The 23,266-nt window shown below is 50.9% G+C and overlaps 1 protein-coding gene across 1 annotated transcript in view; it reads right to left on the reverse strand.

Moving 5' to 3' along the window:
• Positions 1–23,266, reverse strand: part of LOC144772911 (uncharacterized) — a 2,519,762-nt gene that overhangs the window by 231,198 nt on the left and 2,265,298 nt on the right. The gene's annotated exons all lie outside the window — the stretch shown is intronic.

The raw sequence follows: 23,266 nt of genomic DNA on the forward strand, positions 1-23,266 counted from the left end.
TTGATATCTCCTACTCTGTTGGTTATGTATAAACAGGATTCAACCAGGGAAAAATGTGTCAATGAATTGTTGCTTAGTGAGTGTAGCTGAGGGTACCTCCTTATAATTGAAATAAATGAATTCCTTGATGATCTATGTGAGTGCAGTTGAGGGTACCTCCTTATGATTGAAATAAATGAATTCCTTGATGATCTATAGAAGCATCCCATATCAAGTTTATCATTGAGGCCGAACGGCGTCAATGTGCTCAGTGTTTTGATCCAAAAGATCTCTCTTTGTAATAGTCTCTTAACGTTATCAGAACCTTGTTGTAGTTTTATTTGTTCTATGATCTGGAATTGTAGTTGAGCGATCGTGTGTTTTGCTTCATCCCAATGTACTGCCAGACTGGAACTGCTGCTTTTGTTTCTAATTCTACATTTGTGTTCAGATAATCGTGTTTTCGTTTTTCTAACTGTTTTTCCAACATAAAGCAAGCCGCACGGACATTTGATGGAGTATACTATGTGGGATGAATTGCAGTCGAAGGCTTGTTTTATCCGAAATTTCTTTCCTGTTCTTGGATGTGAAATGATATCTCCTTTAATCACATTATTACAATGTATGCAATTTCCACATTGTGTTGTTCCAGGTTTGGATACTGCTTCAATCGTCTTTAGCGATGACAAATGTTCTTTTATGTTTCTCCCTCTGGTGTATGCGAACAGTGGTTTATTTACAAATAAACCATTGAACTCTGGCTCTTCCTGCAATAGTTCCCAGCGATTATTGATTATGCTTTTTATCTCTTTGGAAACCGTGGAGAATTTGGATACGAACACAATCTTATTGCTGGTTGCTGGTTGTCGTTTTTGCAACAGATCACTCCTCTTTTTTTGTTTTGCTCGATTCATGTGTTCGATTAGCAAATTCTCTGGCTATCCTCTTGTTAAATAGTTCTTCTTTTGTTGCTCCATGCTCTCAGCGCTCGTCACTGGGTCTGAAGTGATACGTTGTATTCTTAAAAATTGTGAGTATGGTAAGTTGTTAATCAATGATGGGGGGTGGAAGCTTCCAAATTCCAGTACATTATTTCTATCAGTTTACTTTCTGTAACTCCTTGTCGAAATGTGATCATTCTCTATTTCGATCCATGTATCAAGGAAAGCGATGCCACTATCCCGATGTTGCTAGTAAATTGAATGCGTTCATCGATGGAATTTAGATGCTCAATATTTTCCTTCAACGCTTCTTCACTGTCTTCCCAAATCATGAAGATATCGTCGATAAAACGCTTCACAAATACTAGACCTTTTTGCCATGCTGCATTCTCAAGAATATGCTCGCTTTCGAATTTCGCCATGAAGGTGTTTGCATAGACCGGCGCCCCTGGAAACCCCATGAATGTACCATTCAATTGCATGAAGTAATCCCCTTTCCATTCGAAGTAACTGTTCGTTAGGCAAAATTGCAACAATTCCAGGACAAAACAACTTCTCTCATTGTTATCTGTGTTTTGAAGCAATGCCCATTCAACGGCCTCTAGACCTAATCCATGGGGGATTGAAGTATATAACGACACAACGTCGATAGTACATAGTTTCCACTTCTTGTTAATGCCAATTTCCAGCATGTTTATGTTCCGTAAAAAATCATTCGTGTCTTCAATGTAGGTTGTCCATCCTTTCACAAATTTTTGTAGATGTACATCGATGAATCTTCCTGGATTTTCAAAAACTGAACCACAACCGGACACAATTGGTCTGAACGGTGGATTGTTCAATGATTTATGCACTTTAGGAAGCATATACAGTTTGGGTCTCTTTGGGAATGAGGTTGACAGATATTGTTTTGTTTTTTTCATCAATGCTGTCTACGTTAACTGCCTTGCATACTATGTCTTTTAATTCATTGCAAATTTCGGTGGTTGGGTCATAGTCCAGTTTCATGTATATGTTTGTGTTGTTGACATGTTCATCTACTTTCCTTTCATAAAAGGTACGATCCATGACCACTAGGCCTCCGCCCTTGTCAGCTTTTTGAAATACAATCGAGGTATTCCTTTTGAGTTCTTCAATGATGCTGAAGTCAGCCCGGCTTAAGTTTTTCTTAGTTTTCCCTTTCTCCACATAGTTAATTTTGTCAAAGTCTTTTTTAACTAGAGTTTCAAATGTGTTGAGGATCTTGTGAGATATCGGCGCTGTAAAAGTGCTTTTAGGTTTAAATAAAGCTACCTCTGTTGTGGGCACTGATGGTACAATGTTACTGAAAAAGTTTTTGAGCCTCAAAATCCTCATGAATTTGTAAAAAGAGATTTCATTTTCTAACTTGGAACTCATGTATGTGGGTACATATGATATGCCTTTATTCAAGACTCGCTGTTGTGATTTAGTCAATGTTGTTGACGAAATGTTTATTATTAGGTCTTGTCTTGACTCCTTAATCCTTTTTTGACTTTTTGTTGTTCCTTTTCCTCGACGAGTTTTCTTTGTGGTTGAGGTTGTTTTGCTGTTATGTCTGGTGGTCTTCCGGTCGTCCCAACCTGGTCTAAAAAAGACGACGAAGAGCTGTTGCAGAACACCCTTGTTCTCCCTCATTGCCTTCTGTGGATGTAATTCGGTTAGGCTGAGTTTGAAGGATCAGTGGTACTCTCCTAGTGTCAGTATCTTTGTCTGTCGCAACGCTTTCATCAGACGACCCCATGTTGGGCTTCCTTGTGAATCTTTTTTGAGCATAGACTTCAGCCCAGGTATACGCCACGTTTAATTTGTAGTCTATCGTATCCCTTTTAAACTTTCGAAGTTTCATCTCTTGCAATTCTTTTCCATACTTATCTAATTTGATGGTAAGTTCATCTAGGTGGTCTTTCCATGATGTTTCCTCCATTCTTGCTGATAGATCTTTCTTAAGGTTGAAAATTTCCTCTGAATCAGCCACCACGCTACCCAGGAAGGGACCCAGTACGCCAACTCTCTGATCTATATGAGATCCACCCGGATTTTTGACAGCCATTGGCCGCTACCGCCCAGGACGCCTTATTTGTCTCATCGTAGTTCAATTAGGCTACAAGTCTCTACTTGAAGGTGTACTGAAACAATCGCACTATCCCCCAAGATGCCCTTAACCAACACTGCTTGGAAAAGGCGTCACAACAAATCAGGCAATAGTACAATAACTAGTCCTGAAGATGATCCCAGTTTATAACTGGAGCTAGGGATCGAAACGTCACGTCGACTTTCTTGACATTATTGCAATTGATCCAATGTGCAAAATGTATTGTAGTAACTGTTGGGTAGAGCTTAGGCTAAAATGTATTATATTGTAAGCCTCCTTTTGCTCCACCCTGTTTGCCTGTTACTTTGTTCCCTCTATTACCTTTTCTCCCTCAACTCGGTACAGGCTTGTGCCCAGTGTATATTTTGTTCCGTGTTCCAGTTATGTTCAAATTCCTTGCATTGTTCTCAAAATAAATATTCCCTTGTCCTGCTGGACATTGGAAAACAGAGCCATAGGTCTTATTTAAGTCTATGTTTGAAATCCCCCTTTTTTATCAAAAGCTAAGCCAAGGACCTTTGTTCTCTATAGTAACCAATTACCCGAGGTCCGCAGCTACCTAATCGGGTTCCCTTGTGGACTATACTGCTACTGTTCTGATTGGAGCAGAGTCAGGACTGATTTTCATATAGTTGGGTTCAAACTGGAATGGTATGCAGCCCGAGTAATTGGCAGTAACTAAGATTAATTCGATAATTTCATCCCTCACTTTTTTGAATAATTCATTTGGACAAGGTCATGAAGGCTTGTGAGCCTTTGCATCCACCAATACATTTGTGAATCTTTTGCAAGTGATGTTGGTCTCCATTGATGGGCTCTTGTGCTTTCATCTATATTTGCACAGCTGCAACCCTTGGATGAATAGCAGCGACCCTGGCATGAAGGTTTCAGTCCTGACGGACAAGTTACTTACCTTCGGTTGCGACGTAGCTGGTAGAGACTAGGGACCAGATGTACAACCATTCCCTTTTGCGGGTCACAAATTGCGATTTTTTGTGACTTGCACTTTGCGGCTCACAAAATAGAATGTACTAATGTGTCTCAGATACATTTAGTAATTCCTAATGGGGTCGCAAATGACCTACCACATCAATATTCATGAGGCAGGCTGCAATTTGCGACCCATTGGGAATGGGCTCAGCAGACCATCGTGTCTGTGTTTGCTTTTTAGGTCTCGCTCGAGACCTATGCTGCTAAGATGCCTGTCAAGGGAGACAGACCGGTGCACGAGCTGCTCAGGGTCTGTGGGCGCGCTTACGCAGGCCGGCCGTAGGCACGCACACATGCGCATACACACAGACAGACGCACACATGCACATGCGCACACACACACACACACACACACACACACAGACACACACACACCGTCACCCCCCCTTACCCGCCGCCACCGCCGCTGCATGGAATGACGCACATCTTCTTCTCCTGCCTCGATCTTTGTTGTTTCTCCTGTTACTGCTTCCTCCTCTATATCTTGCTCTACTTTCTTCGCCAGCGGCAGTCCCAGGGCTGGTCCTAGGCATGGTCTGTATGGGCAGCTGCCCAGGGGGCCCCGCAGAATAGACTGCAGATCAGTGGGCCCGGCCCGACATGAAATGCGGAAAGTGCCCTCGCGCAGACAGGAAGTAGAACTAGTGCACGTCACAGTGCGCACGCGCACCCCTAGTGGGGGTGGTGCCGTGCGCGGTGCGTACGATGTGGATCCCAGGGTCGTCCATTTGGTAGCGCCATACCTGCACAGATGTGGGCCAGCACGGAGTGCAGCTGCAGCCCGTAGTCCCGCTCGGGGGAGCGCGGATGGTGGTAGCTGTGGGCTTTCTTGCTCTTCACCAGGAAGGAGCGGGGCATGGTGCGCTGCTGGAGGTGGCATGTCCTGCTGGAGGTGGCCGTCCGCTCTGCTGGTGGCTCTGCACCTGCTGCCGGTGGTGGTGGCCTCGCTGCCAGGCAGGTGTGGTCGCCGCCTCCTCCACTCTCTGCTTCTGTTTACAGCCGCTGCCCTCCCTCCTCTCATGCAGGCTGCGGTGAATGACTTTAAGGCCGGTGCCGGCTGCTCTGCGGGGACATTTGACAACCCATTGGTTGGGGGTGTTAATCTGGCTCGAGACAGCTTGACAGCGCGCAGGTCGGGGCACGCGCGGGGCACCTCCCCCATTCACCGGGTGGCATTCAGACAGGTGGCAAAGGAGGCGGCTCTCTGGGCCATAAAGGATGCCCGGCAGCAGGAGGGTGCCCCCAATGCCCCCCCCTGAAACTGACACCCTCTGACCCCACCCGGGGAGCAGTCAAGAGGCTGGCATGATATCCACCCCTTGGACGCACCCACGGCCGATAGGGGTTTGTTTACATTACATATATTTACATTAATATTCACCCGCTGCCAAGAGAGACTCCCCCCCCCTCGAGCCCCCACAGGGAATAACAGCTATACCGACTACCTTGACCCATCCTGGGAGCACCCACATATACTGAGATTGATATTACCCATCTGAGCCCACCCATGACTCCCTGTCAGAGACTGACAGGGTCATACACCCTCTGTCCCCACCGGGTGCACTCAAGGCCCACGAGACACAATACATAGTTGTATTCACTCACTGTGCCCACCTGAACGTCACCCACAGGGAGTAAGGGGGACAACAGTCTTCTGAGCCCACGGGCGACCCTCTCACTGAGACTGGCAGTGGTATACGCCCACTCGGGTTAACACTAATAATGAACTCCTGGTCAACACACAGAGACTAACATGGTTATTCACAGGGTTGGATTGGGAAAGATAATCGGCCCAGGCACACAAAAAAAAAAATCGGCCCGCATTTGCATGAACACTCATATCACTGCTCTGGTGTAGTCTTATAAAAAAACTTTAGGAGGGGGGGGTAAAAAAATGCACGCGTTAGTTTACACTGGTGAAACAAGTGAGGCCACCCCTTGCCCCTGCTCAGTTTGTGCAGACATTAATGGGCCGGCTCGAGAGACAAAGGGAGTGATACCTGTGCTAAATGGAGGTAATGAGCGCCCATCCGCCTCTAGAAAGGCCACTCAGACTCCCACTGGGCCGCTTACTGTATCAGAAGAACAGAGACAGCGCCCAAATAGCCCCCCCAGACTGCTCAAAAAAGCAGCCCACAGCAGCCCTCGGACACCGGCCCCTCGGGCATTGCCCGAATGCCCGTGCCCGCGTTACCAATCCGACGCTGGTTATTCACCCTCTGCGTCCACACGGGGGTCGCAAGCAGGCCCTGGAGGGAATATTCGGCTCATGAGACCCCGCGAGCTGCCCATTTCCTAGAGAGCCCGTTGTGTCATTCGCCTTCTTACTCAATGCCTGTTACTCAGTCCCAGCTTAGTCTGCTGTCAGTGGATGCGGTGGAGCTCGGATGGTGCCCCTGCTGAGCAAGGAGGATGCAGCCCCCGTATTTACTCTCTTGTGAAACCACGGACTCGCAGACCTGTGGCACGAAGCGGGGAAAATGTGATACAACGCAGTCAATTGTGTAAACTGCACTTAGCGAACACGCACGCACGCACACACACACCACTTGCCACTTTCCCCATAAAATAAATTATTTAAAGCAAGTATAATAACACGCAGATCCAGTAATTTCAAAAAACATGCAGAGGTTAACTCCCATGTTTTAGCCATAACGTAGCTGCATCCTCTGAGTTTACTGGGACAGCATCTTCCTTCAGAACTTCACTGTTTAACTCTCTGCTTCTACACCATGAGATTGTGTCCAGGGTTGGCTTACAATGGTTATAATTCATTTTCATGAAGGGGCAGCATGGCATAAACCCAGTTCTTAATTTGTAAAAAAAAAAAAAAAAGTGCCCGTGCCCTCGTCAGGAGGCCATTGCAGCCTGCACCACCAGTTGTCTCTGCCAGTGTTGCCAAGGACAGCTCCAACACACTACTAATCATCACACTCTTGACAATTCTAGGCCCGCAAAGCTGTAAAAACGGCCTAGGAGGCAGGTATTAGTAATTTATTATTGTGCATTGTATTATTAAACAGCTGTTGTCCTTATCTCTAAATTCGACTGACAGGGCCACCATGTGCAGACTTTCATAAGTACTGGTGCTGAGCACCGTAAATCACCAGCTCAAATTAAGCACTGCCTAAACTACATATGCATATGTGAGGAGAATAATGGTATGTTATGGCTGGGTACGTTAATAATATCTTACTTTATATAAAAACCTGAAAAAAATGAAAGCAATGTAATAGGTGAAAATGTCAGTTAAAACATAACATTTTAAACTTAAAAAAACACTGAAATTCAACAGTTATAGTTAACTCAAGTAACTGTGATGTACTCCCTAAGCATGCAGTGATGTCATCATTGAGGTCACATTAGTTGCCATCTGTGATGTTATCCATGTCATGGAACATGTAAAGAGTGTTGTAATATGCCTGGTTTTAAGAAGACTATGATGCACCTACTCGGATGTGATAAAGAAATGATATAGCCTTCCAACTGTAGTAGCCTTTTACAGTTGAGTTCTGATGTCACAAGTTCTGCTGCCAGAGCCAGCAACCAAGGGGAAAGGCGTGGCAGGGACCATAATTTCAAAAACCAAACTTAGTTTTTCCTTCTGCTGTTTTTCTAGATGAATAATGTTAAGCAGAAAGGGGATATTTTTGGCAACATGTTTACTTTTGAATGCCTAAGGTATGAGGAAGGTTAACATCACTGCATTTATCTACTCACTTTGAGCTACAGTGTTTTATTTCTTCAAATCTGACATATTTAGTGATTCTAATATCTTTTTTCAACAAATATCTAACTGCTTTTGTTATGTTTCATTTTGCATTAGAGGTTCTAAATGCATTCTTCATGTTTACATGTATCCTATCAAGTTCACATGTAAGAGCAACACCAAAGAATTAAGCGTTTGATGGGAAGAGATACAGTGTGACCATATATTATAAGGAATAAAGTACCCCCTGCCATACATTATAATGATATTGAAAGTCACCTCTCAGAGTTTCATGATCCTATAAAGGAAATCCTCCTTCAGACTCATTCCTCTGTGTATTCACTGAACTCCATGGTGACTTGCCATATCCTTATAATGTATTTCGGAGGGTAGTGTATCAAATGTATATATGCTTATGCACATATATTTAGTTCTACATGTGTATTTGTATATATTGTCTGCACACAGTGCAATACTCAGCCTTGGGTACAAAAAGAGTAATATTTTTCCCTTTTTCAGTTTTTTCACCAGGGTGGACGTGGGACCAAAATCAGACATTAAAAATATTGTAATACCTGCCCAAATTACACCGCCCGCTCTCTAGTCGTTTATTTTGTGTCTTTTTGCAACTGGGGGAGAGGGGGGCTATTTTCCAGCAAAAATGTACAAATATATACTATCGAAGGTGTCTGTACTGAAGAGAGCATTACATCTGCCAATTCAGTGATCTCCTTATCTGCCTGCGACAGCGTCTCTGGTTTACCGCGAGGTTGTCTGCATCTATACAGACCGACGTTATAGCCCCACCTTGGACGGTTGCACCGGTCAGAGCACCCGTTTCCATTTTCCCCGGGCGCGCCAGTGCGTGTCCCTCTGAAGGGAGTCCTCCCGCCCTTCATTCCACTTGTTTGCTCCACGTGTCCCTGTTTGAGATATCATTTCCAGGCGTGGGGGCTTCTGTTGTGGGGGCGGGAGTCAGAGTTCGGCCCTTCATTCAACACACAGCGGCAGTAAGCGCACATCCTCATTCATTGGGATTTGAAGTGGTCAGTTTCATACGGATTCTGAAGCATACCGGTGCAGTAAAGAGGGACTGTGAACGCTGAACTAATGTCGAGCAGAAAAAGCACAGGTAGGAAGTAAATTCCCGCTGCACTCCAAATACCCCTTAGACGCCCAGCATCCGGTTGCGGGGTACAAAGAGATCAATTGCAACCGTGTAACTGGTGTTCGGTGCCCGGGACGCCTTATGTCGCCTTGGGATAAAGAAGAAGCCCTTACAAAGTGGTCACCAGGAGGCCAACAAGCTGTTTTTTTTGTGTGTGCAGTTGTCTCAGGTAGGCTCAGGTGATTTACCATTGGATCAGGGTTTGGGATGGTGGCATTGCACACCTGTGCATATGTATGCTCCTTTTGGGCCACATATATCGCCCCTGGCTTAGGATTTAGGGACACCTTTACAAAGATGCCTTACAAAGCAGCACAGCCGCCAAGTTTGCTAAAGTGCTCTGCCTGATAGAGAGAGAGGAGGAAAGCACCATGTCTACTGGTATACTGCTCTGTCCTGCCCTCTCCCTAGCACCGATGCACAGTCAGGCTGACTATACCATGCACACACCTTTGCACCAAAGTGTAAAGCTATGTGTCATGTCTAGCATAGGGTTTGTACTGGTAGGGTATCCTTCAGTACAAACTACTATGCCTACACACAGTGCCGGCTTAGTGGAGGAGCGTCGCCCCACTGCTCAAAAGGAAAAATAAAATGGTAATAGCATATTGTTATTGTCATTTTATTTTTCCTATTGTAGTCAGTGGCGGGGCGGGCTGGCCAGAGCAGGGGGAGGAATGGTTTGCACTCTCTAAGTGCGCATGACTGACTGGCCCAAGGGCCTGCCAAACAGTTTATGCGCACTTTGCATGTTCCCCACCAGGCTGCATTACACAGCCTGGTGAGGGACATGCACATGCTCCCTGTCCCCATCTGAATGCGAACCACTGCGGTCAGACCAATCACAACGCTGCATCACAATGCTGCATTGCAGCATTGTGATTGGCTCAGGGGAGCCTGTGTGCCCAGTGCTTCTTGCAGCTGGATGGGACTAGAGGAAGAAGGAAGATGACGAGGACGTAGGAGAGGCAGCCACCGGCTGCTAAAGGTATGTCCTTTTTTCTATTTTTCATTCCCCCAACCCCCCCCCCACCTCTTCACCCCTGCCCGGTAGTAGCCGCTACTGCCTACTACTTTACATTTTCCCCACTTTGTATATGTGCTGTACAGGGAGCACACACACAAAGCTCAAAAAATTTGGGGAAATTAAAGGATTTCTCCTTTTTAGGTCTCGCTCGAGACCTATTGCTGCTAAGATGCCTGTCAAGGGAGAAAGACCGGTGCACGAGCTGCTCAGGGTCTGTGGACGCACTTACGCAGGCCGGCCGTAGGCACGCACACACGCGCATACACACATACAGACGCACACATGCACGCGCGCACACACACACACACACACACACACACAGACAGACACACACACGCTGCCGCCCCCCCCTTACCCGCCGCCGCTGCATGGAATGACCCACATCTTCTTCTCCTGCCTCGATCTTTGTTGTTTCTCCTGTTACTGCTTCCTCCTCTATATCTTGCTCTACCTTCTTCGCCGGTGGCAGTCCCAGGGCCGGTCCTAGGCATGGTCTGTATGGGCAGCTGCCCAGGGGGCCCCACAGAATAGACCGCAGATCAGTGGGCCCGGCCCGACATGAAATGCGTAAAGTGCACTCGCGCAGACAGGCAGTGGAACTAGTGCACGTCACAGTGCGCGCGCGCACCCCTAGTGGTGGTGGTGCCGTGCGCGGTGCGTACGATGTGGATCCCAGGGCCGTCAATTTGGTAGCGCTACCAATGACGGCCCTGGACATCATTTTGGCCAGCCCCCACTCAGCAGTGACACAGCACGCCCGTTGCACGCGCTCCCTGGCCTACAGTTTCCACTCTCTTCAGTCAAGAGCAGGGTGGAGTCGGGAGTCGGTTTGGGCCGCGTTGGCATAACGTCTTAGATGAAGGTAAGATCACAGTCAGTTTACTATCTGGTTGTCACACACGTATCACTGACTCTTGAACATGAGATATGTGTGAGTCCATTGCACATATCACACAGGCCTCTCCAGCCCCCGAACATGAGATCTTTGTAAATACACCTTACATGAGGGGCGTGGCTTGGCGCGCGGCAAAATGGCAGCACAGTAGAGCTGCTCTGCCGGCCACCGCATCGAAATCCTTCAATATCCTGCCCTAGACATGCCATTACAGCCGTTGCGTGGTGAGCGCTGAGCTGCTGTGCCTTCCTCTGCAGCCTATGTAAATTTTGGGGGCTCGGCTGCCCGAACGCCGCTGGAGTCAGCCTGTGCAGTGTCGGCCACGGTGGAGCCCGGACTCGCGGTCCGGCTGGAGTGCGTGTCTCTTACCTATCTGTCCCCCTTCTTGGAGCCCGGAGTTAAAGTGCTGGAGGTGGTGTCCGACGCGTGATCACCGGTGAGTCCCGTCCCCTGCTACCGGCCTGCTGCCAGCTGAGGCGGAGCTCCACGCGGCTCTCGAGTTTCGGGACGCCGGGGAGCTGTGCGGCGCTTTGGCGACCTGGAAATTGAGGGGCGGCTGTGGCGCGGCTGGACAGCCGCGAGCGGGCCGCGGGACCGTGAACCCCTCTCCTGGCCCCTTTAGACAATCATCACAGCAGGGGCACATATTCTGAATTGTGGCGCGGGACACGCTGTGTGCTGGACATCTGTGACCCTTGTGGACCTGCTGTGGAGTTACTTGAGGTGTGGGGGGTGCTGCACGCCTGGGGCCCACGCTGTGGACTTTGAGACACCGGGGTGTCCTGCTGGGAGCATTCGCTTTATGCCGCAGACGCTGCAGAATCACAGCTGTCACTTACCTTGTGCGTAGGACTTCATTTTACGCTTTGTGCTGTGCCTCTTTGGCTGCCCTTCATACCGGAGTGTGCCTGCTTCGTTGTCGTCCTGCCGGGCGCTGCATCGATCCTACGTGCTTGGGGCGCTCAGGAGTCCTGCACTCTCATCCCACTGGCTAGAGTAAATCGGGACTACACCCTCCAGGGTGACACAGCCACATACTGTCTTGCGAGTGTGTCGTGACGGCTAGCTGGCCCTTGGTGGATCCTGTGTGGACCGGGTGTGTGGCGCGGAGGGACCCCTGCTCTGCCCGGGTGTTGGGTTGGAGTGCACGGCCGGTGTGCGGTGTGTGGATCACGAGCTTCGCCATGGGCAAACCCGATAAGTCACAGCCCAAGCTGTCCTTTGAGCTCGGCAAGAACAGCAGGCAGACGAACACTGGAGCAGAGGATGGTGATCGCGATTCCTCCTCGCAGGGTCAATCCATGCTGGAAACCACTCTGGTTGCGATCCAAGCGAGTCTTCAGGCGATAGATGGGAAAATCGAGGCCTTAAACACGCGCATGTGTCAATTCTCCGCCAAACTCGATAGACAGGCCACAAGACTGGGGGAGGCGGAACAGAGGATAACGGATACCGAGGATGGTCTGCAGCAGGTGGCGGGCAAGACTGCGGAGATGGTCAAGCTCCTGGAAGTCATACAGGCTAAGAATGAGGATTTTGAAGCGCGGGCCCGGCGCAATAACATCCGCGTCTTGGGCCTGCCGGAGTCGACCAACGTGGGGAGACTGGAAGATGACGTGGAGACCATGTTGAGAGAAATCTGCGGCACTGACGACTTGTCTCCCATGTTCGCGGTCGAGAGGGCCCATCGCTCATTAGCAGCTCGTCCTCCGCCTGGCACTCCGCCACGACCCATCATCATAAGACTGTTGAATTACAGAGATAGAGATACTGTGCTTCACATCACCAGACAGAAGGGCAAGATTATCTATCTGAATAACCAACTGTCCTTTTACCCTGATTTCACTGCTCAAGTACAGGCGGCGAGAAAGGAATTTCAATCAGTAAAGAGACTGCTCTAGCGGGAGGAAGTTCCATATGCCATGCTCTATCCTCCGAGACTCAGAATTGGCGATTTCGAAGGAGGAAAAATCTTCACCGCCCCCAAGCAAGCGATGGCATATGCGAAGACACTTCAAAAACGTCGCAAATCTCCTGCTGACACGTCTGACGTGGATGACTGACTTTGGATGTATTGTGGTGCTCCTCCTACTGGTGCCATTGATGGCTATGAGATTGAGCGTGAGGGAAGGTGGGGAGGAGGGGGATACTATTCCTATTCCTTCTTGGGTCGTACCCACTCTGCAGTTCCTCACTGAACACTGCCCTCTCCGATGACTGGAGATGGGGCGCACTGTTAGCTTATGCTCTAAGGTAAACACTGTGGGTTGAATGTTATATGCCTCACCGGTTATACCCTGTCTGTTACTGTTAGTTGGCACGCTCATGGGGCTCGTACTGTTTCCTGCGGAGGCCCACTTCTGCCTTGTGCCAGAAGTGTGCATTGCCTCCACTGCCCCCGATGGGTGTAACCCTATTGATGATTTGTTTGTTGTGCAGGGAAGGGAGGGATGCGGGGGAGGTTGTGAGGCTCTTTGGCGGGTTGGGGTTGCCAAAGTGGGAGGGGGGTGGGGGGCCTGGTCTCTTTTTCTGCATCGGAGTATGTTCTGCAAATGTTATTCACTCGACTGAGCTGATTGTGTCACTATGTATATGTGCTGTGATGTTAGAAGACGCTGGTTCGCACCTCATCAGGAGCCTCCGGGATGGTGGGTGAGAGGTATACTTGTGTCACCTGGAATGTGCGCGGCCTCAACACACCCAGAAAGACTAGGCAGGTGCTATCCCATTTGGATAGGCATGGGGTGAACATCGCCTTATTGCAGGAGACACATCTAACTGTACAAACTGAGGGGTCCATAGCGCGTAGATGGGCTGGATACCGATTGGCCTCCTCTTACTCTAATTAGGCCCAAGGGGTCCTTATCCTTATTAAGAAAGGGATACATTTTACTCCATTAAACTCCTGCACGGACAGTGGGGGTCGCTGGGCAGCCGTAAGAGGCACGTTGGGCAAAACTACTGTAACTATTGCCAACGTATATGGTCCCGTGGTTGATGAACCAGCGTCACTGTCTTCTTTATTTCAGGTGCTGCGTACATGGCCGGAATCGGCCCTACTGATTGGGGGTGACTTAAACACACACTTAGATCCTCGGCTTGATAAATCTGACCTTGCGAGTAGCCGTATGTTGAAGACCGCTGCATGTGTTCGGCAGTTTATGGAGGAGATGGGATTGGTTGACGCTTGGCGCCTGCGTAACGCTGGGGTACGGGTAGGCACGCACATTACACCTTCCCACAACACATGGTCCCGCCTGGACTATTGGCTGCTGGACGGGTTGACCAACGGGTGGGTGACTGAGACCTACACACTCCCCCGGACCCTTTCGGACCACAATCCTGTCATGCTCAAACTGCAGATTCCACACACCGTGCGGCCTCCCTTTACATGGCGGTTTCGGGCAGAGGCCCTGCTGGATCCCGTTTTTGCGGACTCAGTACATAAAGCTATAGTGCAGTATTTTGACCTAAACGTGGGCACGGTGGATAGTGCAGCCACCCTCTGGGAAGCGTTTAAGGCCAATATACGGGGTGTTTGTATAGGCACGACAGCAGGCATTTTACGCGACCTGAGAGGGCAAATACTGAAGCTTGAAACCAAGCTGCACGACCTGGAATCCTCATATGACTCACTTCCGTCACTGGACACACTGGCACGCATTAGGGAACACACTGAGGAACATAAATCTCTAGCAGAGGCAGAAATGAGGTATGTCTCCAAGCGGTTTGTGGCTAGAGCGTACGGGGAGGGTGGCAGACCAGGCAGGGTACTGGCTAGTCGTTTACGCGAGCGGGCGACTGCCCACCCTATAGAACACATAGTAGACGATCATGGCACTAGTCATCACACAACAGACGATATCCTGGGTCAATTCCGCGATTTTTACGGACAGCTCTACACGTCCCGTGGTGACGTGTCTGACTCTGTCATAGATAGTTACCTGCAGGACACTGCCTGTGCCTGGCTGTCGGACGCCCATAGGAAATATCTTGGCATACCTATTGATGAGACTGACATCAAAGAGGCGATACTCTCTTTGCCGAACAACAAAGCTCCCGGTCCCGATGGGCTGACAGCTGAATTCTATACACGATATGCTGATCTCCTAGCGCCCCACATTCTGGCCATGTAAGCTGAGGCACATGAGCTGGGCTATCTTCCTCCGTCTTTGCGCCAAGCGCTCATCATCACTCTACTGAAAAAAGATAAGCCCCCCAACAGATGCGAGTCTTATCGGCCCTTATCCCTGATTAATATTGGCACCAAGATTCTTGCTAAAATTCTCGCTATTAAACTCCATCCATTGATGCCCATGCTCGTCCTACCTGACCAGTCGGGCTTTATTCCTGATCGCTCCACGTCTCGGAACCTCCGCACAATCTTTGCGATGTTCCATGTTCTCAACCTAGATCTACAAGCTGTGGCCGCGTTACTCGACACGGCCAAAGCCTTTGACTCGATCGAATGGCGGTATATCTTTTTTTATTCTCCGTCGGATGGGGTTTTCCCCTGTTTTTGTCCGTTGGATTCAAATTCTGTATACTGATGCCTCGGCAAGAGTAAGGGTAGGTGGTTTCACCTCTGATCCACTGGCAATCCAGCGTGATACCAGGCAGGGGTGCCCTCTCTACCCATTCCTCTTTGCGATCGTACTGGAACCACTGATGTGTAGAATTCAGCAGCACCACAGGGAAGCCGCGCTCAACTTTAATAACAGGCCGGTGGGCATCTCTGCCTATGCAGATGATATGGTTGTGTATGTTCGCGATCCACATACCCAACAAACGCGAATCATCCGAGAATATATCCGCTTTGGCCTCCTCTCCGGATTATGCATCAACTGGGATAAGTCGGTTGTAATCCCTCTTACACTGGCCACTACGGCCCCCACGCTGGAATACCCGCTACTATGGACTGTGGACCCAGGGAAATACCTTGGGGTCTGGGTTCATAGAGACCCAGAGATTGTCATTAGTGAGAATTATGGACAGGCCTATGCTGACCTGGTGCATCAGGTGGATAAATGGGTGGCTCTGCCTTTGTCATTGGCGGATGGCATCGCGGTCATTAAGATGGTGATACTCCCCAAGTTTTTATATTTATTTTGCAACATCACTATTCGTCTGAATAAACATTTTTTCACCACTTTGCAGACCCAGTTACTCCGCCTGGTTTGGGGGTCGAAACCCCCGCGTATCAGCTGGGCTACCCTGTCCCTGCCGTTTGACAAAGGGGGGTTTTGCGCTCCAGATTTTTACATATATTACTTGTGTGGCCTAGCTCACTTCGCGTTCTTTTGGTACAGACCTCATGGCTTTGTCCCGCATGTAGCGGTTGAGGGAGGAGATGCGGGAGATATTCCTCTGCAGAACATACTAACCCACACGCACAGACATGTACCTAGGGCGGAGATTAATACGATTGCCGCCACGTGCTCAGCCTGGCAAGCGATTGGTAGACTAACGGACCGACTACCTTTCTACGCGCCAAACATGGGCATTGAAGGTCACGGCGCTATCTCTGTGGCACAGGAGCGTGGCTCCATGCGGCTACTCTCTGAAGCTGGAATCTCCGTACTAGGTGACCTATTCAGAGACGGAACGAATATCTCCGGCGACGAGCTTCAATATATCTCCAATGCTTCACCCCTGTTTGCATACACATGTTATCGATTGCGGAGGGCTGTGAGGGATCATTATCCTAGCTTCCCATGCGAGCCTGTCACCTCCAAGGCCCTGCAACTAGTAATTACGTCCGCCACTAGAAAGCACCTGCTCACTAGATTGTATAAAGTGGTGTTCTCGGAACTGGTCCTTCCAGAAGATCGTAGCCTAGCTAGATGGAACACTGCTCTGGGCACACAACTGGAGGAGGACACATGGGTTCAAATCTGTTCCCTCACGGGTAGGCTATCGCCCAATAGCAATTTACGCATAATCCACCTGAAATTTATACATCAGACATATCACACTCCCACTAAGCTGCAAAGAATTGGTTATAGGGACACTGACTGTTGTAGGAGATGTGGACGAGCGGGTGCCGACTTCATCCATTTATCATGGCATTGTCCCGCGGTTCAGTCCTATTGGGTAGATGTTCTGCAGAAATTGGATACCATGACAGGCCTTACTTTGGACTGTACACCACTTCTGTGTTTACTGGGACAGGTGCCTGAGGCCAAAGGGTTGCTCGGCCGCTTTGTGAGAGTGGCTTTGCTACTAGCGAAAAGGAGGGTGTTATTTACATGGGATTGCAAACGATACCCCAGGGCGTCACTGTGGCTTAAAGACGTGGTATACTGTCAGGAGCAGCTAAACACATATTCAGAAGAACTCCCCAGGAGCTCGAGCCCTAAGGATATCTGGGGTCCACTCAGAGACTATCTGCTGGCGAGCTGTGAACGTGAAGAGGACAATGTGGAGGAGGGTCTCGGAGCTACGGCTCTACTCCAGCAGGCTAGCGGCACTTTGGATGCTGGCCCTGAGGGCTCCGCCTGAGAGTGTAACCTTGTTCATCTTCAGTACTTTGCATGAGTGATGTATGCTATTCCTACAACATGTCTTAACTCGCAGAATGTATAGACCGGGATTGGGGGGGTTTGAATGTTCTGTTGAAACTTCTTATATTATGAAAATGACACTGTATCTGGTATGATCCTTGCAATATACTGCTTTCAATACTGCTACTGTTTCGTTTGCACGGAGGTTCCCTTTTCAAGGACAGAGGCACACCAGCACTTTCTCTACTCATCCCGCCCACACCTCGCCGCACCAGCTCCGCGGGTGCCGCTTCGTCCTGTGGGTCTCAGGGCAGAACTGCTGACGGTCTGACAACCAAGGCGGTACCGGGTGAAAGGCACCAGCGGGGCTGCGAGCGTGCGGGGACTCCAACATCCAGGAGTCCCTGCAAGACCGACGGCCAGCTTCCGGTCCGCTCTCCCTGCTGGCCCGCCCCCCGCCCAACGGAGGACTTCAAAAGCGTCCCTCACCTTCTGTTTGTGGGCTACTGTTTCGTTTGCACGGAGGTTCCCTTTTCAAGGACAGAGGCACACCAGCACTTTCTCTACTCATCCCGCCCACACCTCGCCGCACCCGCTCCGCGGGTGCCGCTTCGTCCTGTGGGTCTCAGGGCAGAACTGCTGACGGTCTGACAACCAAGGCGGTACCGGGTGAAAGGCACCAGCGGGGCTGCGAGCGTGCGGGGACTCCAACATCCAGGAGTCCCTGCAAGACCGACGGCCAGCTTCCGGTCTGCTCTCCCTGCTGGCCCGCCCCCCGCCCAACGGAGGACTTCAAAAGCGTCCCTCACCTTCTGTTTGTGGGCTACTGTTTCGTTTGCACGGAGGTTCCCTTTTCAAGGACAGAGGCACACCAGCACTTTCTCTACTCATCCCGCCCACACCTCGCCGCACCCGCTCCGCGGGTGCCGCTTCGTCCTGTGGGTCTCAGGGCAGAACTGCTGACGGTCTGACAACCAAGGCGGTACCGGGTGAAAGGCACCAGCGGGGCTGCGAGCGTGCGGGGACTCCAACATCCAGGAGTCCCTGCAAGACCGACGGCCAGCTTCCGGTCTGCTCTCCCTGCTGGCCCGCCCCCCACCCAACGGAGGACTTCAAAAGCGTCCCTCACCTTCTGTTTGTGGGCAACTGTTTCGTTTGCACGGAGGTTCCCTTTTCAAGGACAGTGGCACACCAGCACTTTCTCTACTCATCCCGCCCACACCTCGCCGCACCCGCTCCGCGGGTGCCGCTTCGTCCTGTGGGTCTCAGGGCATGAGTGATGTATGCTATTCCTACAACATGTCTTAACTCGCAGAATGTATAGACCGGGATTGGGGGGGTTTGAATGTTCTGTTGAAACTTCTTATATTATGAAAATGACACTGTATCTGGTATGATCCTTGCAATATACTGCTTTCAATACTGCTACTGTTTAGTTTGCACGGAGGTTCCCTTTTCAAGGACAGAGGCACACCAGCACTTTCTCTACTCATCCCGCCCACACCTCGCCGCACCCGCTCCGCGGGTGCCGCTTCGTCCTGTGGGTCTCAGGGCAGAACTGCTGACGGTCTGACAACCAAGGCGGTACCGGGTGAAAGGCACCAGCGGGGCTGCGAGCGTGCGGGGACTCCAACATCCAGGAGTCCCTGCAAGACCGACGGCCAGCTTCCGGTCCGCTCTCCCTGCTGGCCCGCCCCCCGCCCAACGGAGGACTTCAAAAGCGTCCCTCACCTTCTGTTTGTGGGCTACTGTTTCGTTTGCACGGAGGTTCCCTTTTCAAGGACAGAGGCACACCAGCACTTTCCCTACTAATCCCGCCCACACCTCGCCGCACCCGCTCCGCGGGTGCCGCTTCGTCCTGTGGGTCTCAGGGCAGAACTGCTGACGGTCTGACAACCAAGGCGGTACCGGGTGAAAGGCACCAGCGGGGCTGCGAGCGTGCGGGGACTCCAACATCCAGGAGTCCCTGCAAGACCGACGGCCAGCTTCCGGTCTGCTCTCCCTGCTGGCCCGCCCCCCGCCCAACGGAGGACTTCAAAAGCGTCCCTCACCTTCTGTTTGTGGGCTACTGTTTCGTTTGCACGGAGGTTCCCTTTTCAAGGACAGAGGCACACCAGCACTTTCTCTACTCATCCCGCCCACACCTCGCCGCACCCGCTCCGCGGGTGCCGCTTCGTCCTGTGGGTCTCAGGGCAGAACTGCTGACGGTCTGACAACCAAGGCGGTACCGGGTGAAAGGCACCAGCGGGGCTGCGAGCGTGCGGGGACTCCAACATCCAGGAGTCCCTGCAAGACCGACGGCCAGCTTCCGGTCTGCTCTCCCTGCTGGCCCGCCCCCCGCCCAACGGAGGACTTCAAAAGCGTCCCTCACCTTCTGTTTGTGGGCTACTGTTTCGTTTGCACGGAGGTTCCCTTTTCAAGGACAGTGGCACACCAGCACTTTCTCTACTCATCCCGCCCACACCTCGCCGCACCCGCTCCGCGGGTGCCGCTTCGTCCTGTGGGTCTCAGGGCAGAATTGCTGACGGTCTGACAACCAAGGCGGTACCGGGTGAAAGGCACCAGCGGGGCTGCGAGCGTGCGGGGACTCCAACATCCAGGAGTCCCTGCAAGACCGACGGCCAGCTTCCGGTCCGCTCTCCCTGCTGGCCCGCCCCCCGCCCAACGGAGGACTTCAAAAGCGTCCCTCACCTTCTGTTTGTGGGCTACTGTTTCGTTTGCACGGAGGTTCCCTTTTCAAGGACAGAGGCACACCAGCACTTTCTCTACTCATCCCGCCCACACCTCGCCGCACCCGCTCCGCGGGTGCCGCTTCGTCCTGTGGGTCTCAGGGCAGAACTGCTGACGGTCTGACAACCAAGGCGGTACCGGGTGAAAGGCACCAGCGGGGCTGCGAGCGTGCGGGGACTCCAACATCCAGGAGTCCCTGCAAGACCGACGGCCAGCTTTCGGTCTGCTCTCCCTGCTGGCCCGCCCCCCGCCCAACGGAGGACTTCAAAAGCATCCCTCACCTTCTGTTTGTGGGCTACTGTTTCGTTTGCACGGAGGTTCCCTTTTCAAGGACAGAGGCACACCAGCACTTTCTCTACTCATCCCGCCCACACCTCGCCGCACCCGCTCCGCGGGTGCCGCTTCGTCCTGTGGGTCTCAGGGCAGAACTGCTGACGGTCTGACAACCAAGGCGGTACCGGGTGAAAGGCACCAGCGGGGCTGCGAGCGTGCGGGGACTCCAACATCCAGGAGTCCCTGCAAGACTGACGGCCAGCTTCCGGTCCGCTCTCCCTGCTGGCCCGCCCCCCGCCCAACGGAGGACTTCAAAAGCGTCCCTCACCTTCTGTTTGTGGGCTACTGTTTGTTTGCACGGAGGTTCCCTTTTCAAGGACAGAGGCACACCAGCACTTTCTCTACTCATCCCGCCCACACCTCGCCGCACCCGCTCCGCGGGTGCCGCTTCGTCCTGTGGGTCTCAGGGCAGAACTGCTGACGGTCTGACAACCAAGGCGGTACCGGGTGAAAGGCACCAGCGGGGCTGCGAGCGTGCGGGGACTCCAACATCCAGGAGTCCCTGCAAGACCGACGCCCAGCTTCTGGTCCGCTCTCGCTGCTGGCCCGCCCCCCGCCCACTACGCCCCCTACATCATTGCCACAGTCTCCCGCAGTGCGGGACGCAGCCCGGGGCAAAGACCGGGCAAAGAGCGGGCCGTTTGAGGCCGTTAGAGGCAGGTAGAGACTGGACTGGGCCACATCTCTTGGTCCTACCGCTCTCCCCCCACTGATACCACCTCGCTGATTACCTTGTTCACATACCATGTCAACTCGAGAGTACAGAGACAGAGCGGCCAAGACTAAACTGAAAAACGGTACTCTAGATGATTTTATTACCAGGACCCACACAGCTATTGATACTGAGATCGCCAAAATGCAGCACAGGGTGTCTATTGAACTAGACGCTGCAAGAAGATTGTCACAGGAGCTAACTGCTGCTAAAAAATCTTCCTTAGGGCCTATCGCTTGGGCTAAAACACCTGACCGCCCACTTGGTCCCGCCCCTACTTTGATTGTCACACATGTAGATATTCACCAGCCACAAACAGCTTTTATACCTACATTGCAGGGGGGGTCTCCATTAAAATCTATCTACTCCCCACAATCCCAATCAGGTGAAATTGCCGGGCAGGAGAAGGAGGCCGAGGTAGGCTCATCGGCAACAGCGCCAATCCGCAAATCCACGCCGCCAAAAGGAGCCAATCCTCTCACTCCACAAAACGGACCACACAACAAAAGGAAGCGCAAAAATACTTTGGCATATTCAAGGAAAAAGGCCAAGATAGTGAAGGCCCACCTATTAACTAAGGCACTATCTCAGGCTCCCCTAGATTCCATCCCAGTGACCACTACTATTCACTCTTCTGAAATGAGTCCAGAAGACATTCCCTCACAATCGGTAGTTATTCACGAAAACGATGACCTCACAATAGAAAGTAACACTACTGGGGTCTCGCATTGCACCATAAAAGGGAAGGATGTCGAGTTTTTAACAATTGTGTGGGAAACACTTAAAAAATTGCTCTCCCCCCTGGAAATGAGACTGTCACACATTGAAACTCAACTCCTAGAAACCGAAAAAAGCATCTTAAACTTGGCAACTATTTCTATGCAGAATAAAAAACCAACCTGTCCGCATGGAACTTTTACTCCCACAGTTCCATCTGATGCTATAATTCCAGTTGCTGCTATCCCGCAGGCTCCCGTGAAGGTTAAGCCTACGGGAACTACTAATGCCACCTCACTCCCTTCTGCTATTACATCTATAGCTGTCACTTCCATTGCTAGCCCAAAGACCAAACCGATCCCAAAACCAAGGCATAAGGTAAATACTCATGTCCCAACTAACAGGGCATCAATGATCACCAATCAATCGGTGGCTGATAATTTTCCATCAACCCCATCAGCCACGGCAGGACAATTGGCACTATCCATGATAGATCAGTCAAATTCGAGGCATAATGGCCATAACTTTAATCACTTCAAAACTCAGAGAGCCAACACTAACAATACACGCCCCAGGGGCTATGTTGACCTTCCCCCTGAAGTTAGATCGTATGTTGTGGTATTGACAGGGGTTACAGAATTGACTTATAGCCAGCAGGAGGACTTTGCTTCACTCAAGAACAAAGTGATCCACTGGCTTAATGTCAATAGGCCAATACCTAACCACCTAACGAGTAAAATCCTTATGGTGCGCAGGGTCCCATGGGTAGGCACCACACACAAGTCCTTTAGTGGCGACTGTGTGATTGTCTCCTTTGAGGACCCTAACACCGCACATGCCATTCACTCCTGGAATAACCAAAGCACAAACTCACCAATAGTATCCAGACCCCTCACTTACTTTTATCCTCCCCGTTCCTATTCGAACCTGGGAGGGAACTGGAGTAGGATCCCGGGGAGGAATGGCACCTGGGGAGGGCCACCCAATCACTGGGTGGATACACATGGTGGTTGGAACGGGGTACCGACTTTTAACAGATACGGGTGCCTTGAGGAAGTGGATTGACGTCCACACCCGCCTATCATTCTAGCCTCAGCACCCGTCTCAATAAGTTGCCCGACCCACCCCATGGGTCCATTAGCTCTCACCATATCAAATCCACATCAGGGTCGTTTAATTTCTCCTCCACCGCAAAATCAATTGGGGGACTATAACTTAACAGAAGGGCCAGGTAGGCTCGAAGTCACAATACTAAAGCCATCTAAAACCAAAACTCATAAATCAGACATGAATGATAAGGATAGCCCTCTTATTCTGCCCTGCCCAAAATTAAAGATGGCCCTATTGGGCACATCTCTCTCTAGTGAACAAGACGTATCTACCCTACGTGAATGTTCTCTGCCACTAGCTCCCACCAATACATCGGATGCTCCAGGAGTAATATCCATT

The sequence above is a fragment of the Lissotriton helveticus genome, chromosome 8 (genome assembly GCF_964261635.1).
Source record: "Lissotriton helveticus chromosome 8, aLisHel1.1, whole genome shotgun sequence".
NCBI classification, from domain to species: Eukaryota; Metazoa; Chordata; class Amphibia; order Caudata; family Salamandridae; genus Lissotriton; species Lissotriton helveticus.